General features: G+C 46.8%; 1 pseudogene; it reads left to right on the top strand.

Moving 5' to 3' along the window:
* Positions 1-238: 238 nt before the first annotated feature.
* Positions 239-1,438, top strand: LOC148150592 (uncharacterized; annotated as a pseudogene).
* The last annotated feature ends 3,292 nt before the right edge of the window (positions 1,439-4,730 follow it).

Here is a 4,730-nt window from a genome sequence, read left to right as displayed (position 1 = left end):
TCTCCTGCCTTGTTTGTGTGCTGCATAGAGCCATTCGCCGAGTCCATCAGGAAGGATGCGAGCCTGAGAGGGGTGACTATTCCTGGAAGCGGGGGCCTGCAGGTTACGGCCTCCCTCTACATGGATGATGTCGCCGTTTTTTGCTCGGATCTGCTGTCCGTGCACAGACTCTTGTGCATATGTGACCAGTTTGAATGGGCCTCGGGGGGCCAAGGTCAACCGAGGCAAGAGCGAGGCCATGTTTTTCGGGAACTGGGCCGACCAATCCTTCATCCCCTTCATCATCAGGACTGACCACCTGAAGGTGCTGGTTATTTGGTTTGGAGGGGCTGGGGCGTGCGCCAAGTCTTGGGGGGAGCGTATCAAGAAAGTGAGGCAGAAACTGGGCAGATGGAAGCTACGGTTGCTCTCCATCGCGGGTAAAAACCTGGTCATCAGGTGTGAGGCACTGTCAGTGTTGTTATATGTGGCACAGGTCTGGCCTATTCCCAGAACCTATGCCGTCGCAGTCACGTGGGCCATCTTCCATTTTGTATGGAGATCAAAGATGGCCAGGATCTGAAGGGACTCGATGTTCAAAGCTCTGGGCAACGGGGGAAAAAATACACCAAATGCCACCCTCACCCTGATGGCCACCTTTGTGTGTGGCTGCATCAAGCTGTGTGTGGATCACGTACTGAGGTTCTACCTGTCCCCGGTGTTGCGAAGGATGGGCCTGGCCTCACTGATGCAGAACGCTCCAAGTAGTTGGACTGTTCCGTATCACCTGTCCTTCGTAGAGAAATTTATGAAGAAAAACACCTTTGACCACAAGTCCATCAGGAAGTGGTCAGCAAGTAGTGTCCTTGAGACCCTTTGGGAAAAGGAGAGGGCGGATCCTATCGAGCGGTTCCCTGAGCAGACTGTCAAAGTCATTTGGCAGAATGCCTCATCGCCAGAACTTTCTAACAAGCACCAAGACATGGCTTGGCTGGTGGTGAGAAGGGCTCTGCCGGTGAGATCCTTTATGCATGCCTGGACACTCTGCCGCACCGCATGCTGCCCTCGAAGTAGCTGCGGGCGGGGGAGCGAAACTGTCACACACCTCCTTCTGGAATGTGCCTACGCAAAGGAAGTCTGGAGATGAACGCAGTGGTCTTTATCGAGGTTTGTCCCAAGCAGGTCCGTGACGCGGGACTCCATGCTCTACGGTCTGTTCCCCATTGTACTGTACGGTCTGCACACCGAGACGAACATCAACTGTGCCTGGAGGATCATCAGCTCGGTGAAAGACGCTCTTTGGTCTGTCCGAAACCTGTTGATCTTCCAGCTGAAGGAGCTGACCCCGACTGAGTGTTGCAGACTAGCATATTCCAAGGTCCAGGACTACGTGTCGAGGGACGCGCTGAAGCTTAGGGCAGCTGCCGCCAAGGCGCAGTGGGGAAAGACCACCGTGTAACGTCTGCCTGCCAAAGAACAGGGGGCCCATGCAGTAAGTGGGCTTCACTGACGCCTCAGCTAAACATATGGATATATGATTGGTAAACATACAGACCTGTATATACAAATGATAAATTCTGATCTCTGTATGCAAAGAAATGGAATGCTAACGTATGTATGGCATGACCAATTGTGCAGATCATCAAACTATTTTATGAATAAAGTATATTTTTGAAAAAAAGGGGTACAGAGAGACGTGCTATTGGAAAACTTGTTGGCAGCACAGTAAGAAGTAAGGCTTTAGGTCGAGAGGCTTCCGTGAGCACCAGTAATCTCAGGAAAAGTTCTTTTAACTTTCCTGTTTAGTCTTAGAGCAATTGAGATGGCAGTTAGGGCACTGGCATGTTCCTCCTGAAGAATGTGGGAGCTCAGAAAGAATTCTATCATCTCTGACGACTGCACTTGAGGGAAGTGTACCCAACTGCAGCTCCTGAGAGACTGTTAGGGAGCTGGAGCTGGATGCACTCAGGACCATCTGAGATGCTGAGCGCTTCATAGATAAGAGTTTTAGTATGGTGGTCACACCTAAGGTGCAGGCAGAGAGTAACTGGATGACCACCAGGAAAGGTAAAGGGAGTAGGCAGAGATTGCAGGAATTCCCTGTGGTCATTTCTCTTGGAAACAAGTATTTCGTTTTAGATACCGTTCCGGGAAAAGCAGCAGTAGTTAGGTTGGAGGCACTACGACTGGCTCTGGGGGACAGCAGGAAAGGATAAAGGTAAACAGGACCTTAGTGATAGGAGACTCGATAGTTAGGGGGACAGACGGGAGATTCTGTGGCCGTAAATGGGAATCCAGGATGGTGTGTTGCCTCCTGGGTGCCAGGGTCCAGGATGTCTTGGAGTGGCTACAGAATGTTCTGAAGGGAGATTTTGAGCAACTAGAAGTCACTGTGCATGTTGGTAGAAATAGGAATGAGGTCCTGCAACGTGATTATAGAGAGCTAGGAAGAAAGTTAAAAACAGGACCTTGATGGTGATAATCTCCCGATTACTTCCAGTGTCACATACTAGTGAGGGTAAGAACAGAAAGATATGTCAGATGAATGTGTGGCTAAAGAATTAGTGTAGAGGTCGGGGATTCAGATTTTTAGATCATTGGGATCTTTTCTGGTGCAGAGGTCTCCAATTCAAGAAGGATGGGGTTGCACCTGAACTGGAAGGGGACCAATATCTTGGCGGCCAGTTTGCTAGTGCTGCAAGGGAAGCTTTAAACTAGATTGGCAGAGGGGTGGGATCCTCAACAGCAGGGAGGCAAGTGCGAGGCTGGAAGGAGATATAGAAATCAGAAATAGTTGAAGAGATAGGTCAGGCTAGAGCACGACAGGGATTGAGGAATACCTGTTGGATTAAACTGCATCTATTTCACTGCAGAAGGTTGGCAGGTAAGGTTGATGAACTCAGGGAATGGATAGGTATGTGGGACTGGGGTATTATAGCAATTACAGAAACATGGCTAAAAGAGGAACAGAACTAGTAGCTTAATGTGCCAGGGTATTAGTGCTTTAGGCAGAACAGAGGTGGTGGAAAGAGGGGAGGGAGAGTTGCATTGTTGATTAAGGTGAATATCACAGCAGTAGTCAGAGATGAAATAACTGAAGGATCATCCAGTGAGGCTTTGTGGGTGGAGCCAAGAAATAAGAAAGGGATGGTGACGTTATTGGGGTTGTACTATACGGCCCCAAATAGTCAATGGGAATTAGAGAAAGAAATATGCAGGGAGAGTGGGGAGCCTTGCAGGGGCAATGGAGTTGTCATAGTAGGGGTTTTTAATTTTCCTAACATAGACTGGGACTACCATAGCATTAAGGGCTTAGATAAAGTAGAATTGTTAAGTGTGTTCAAGAAGGTTTCCTGAAGCAGTATACAAAGGGTTCTAATCAGGAAAGGGTAAAACTCGACCTACTCTTGGGGAATAGGGCAGGACAGGTGACTGAGGTGACAGTGGGGCAGCACTTTGGGACCAGTGACCATAGTTCTATTAATTTTAAAATAGTTATGGAGAGGGACAAAACTGGTCCACAGGTTCAAGTTCTAAATTGGGGCAAGGCAAATGTGATGGAATTATACAGAAGTTTGCAGGGGTTGATTGAAGTAGTTTGATTGCAGGCAAAGAGACCTCTGGCAAGTGGGAGGCCTTTAAAAGTGAGATAACTAGAACTTGAGATCTATATGTTCCTATAAGGGTAAAAGGCAAGGTTGGCAGGAATAGGGAACCTTGGATGACAAGAGATATTGGGGCTTTGACTAAAAAAAAGGAAGCATGGCTCAGATACAGGCAGCTGGAACCAACGGATTCCCTGGAGGTATACAGGGGAGACAGGAGTTTATTGAAGAATGAAATCATGAGGGCAAAAAGGGGGCATGAGATAGCTTTGCTGGAGAAGATTAGACTGAATCCAAAGAGGTTCTTTAAGTATATTAAAGGAAAAAGAATAACTAGAGATAGAATAGGACCCCTCAAGGACCAAAGTGGATATGTATGTGTGGAACTGCAGGAGATGGGCGAGGTCCTTAATGATTATTTCTCTTCTGTGTTTACAGCAGAGAAAGACATGAAGACTTGAGAACTTGGGGAAGTTAGTGGGGACAGACCATATCACAGTAGAGAAGGTGTTGGATACATTAAAATGTAGGAAGATGGATAAATCTCCTGGTCCTGACCTGATATATCCAATAACACAGCAAGAGGCTAGAGAACAAATTGTGGGGTCCCTGGCTGAATATTTGCATAATTGTTAGCCATGGATCATGTCCTGGAAGACTTGAGGGTAGCAAATGTTATGCCCTTATTCAAGAAGGACCAGAGAATATAGACCAGTAAGTCTAACATCTGTGTGTGTGGTAGGTAAGTTACTTGAGAAGCTTCTGAGGGATAAGATATGCATGCATTTGGAAAGTCATGGTTTGATTAGAAGTAGTCAGCATGGCTTTGTGCATGGCAGATCATCCCTTATAAATTTGTTAGAGTTCTTTGATGCCAAATTGAAGCCCCACATGTCCTCTCACGTGAGCTGTAAAGAAATCCATGGACCTTTTGGATAGGCATCAGAAGATTACTGCTTGATGCTCAGTCAACATCTAAAACTAATGATCTAATTATTTGATATTATGATTTGGTGATCCAGCACTGGAGTACGTTTTTAATCCCAACACCTTTATTTCGCGCTAATTAATTTTTTGATGTTCAGTAAGCATAGGTAACTGATAACTGGGAAACTAAAAAGTCACTGCAGCCTTGAATAAAGGCGT

The sequence above is a fragment of the Chiloscyllium plagiosum genome, unplaced genomic scaffold (assembly GCF_037043375.1).
Source record: "Chiloscyllium plagiosum isolate Xiang-an unplaced genomic scaffold, Cpla_swu_hap1 HiC_scaffold_3, whole genome shotgun sequence".
Lineage (NCBI taxonomy): Eukaryota > Metazoa > Chordata > Chondrichthyes > Orectolobiformes > Hemiscylliidae > Chiloscyllium > Chiloscyllium plagiosum.
Note: the sequence above shows the minus strand (reverse complement) of the source record. Positions and strands in the feature narration are given on the sequence as shown.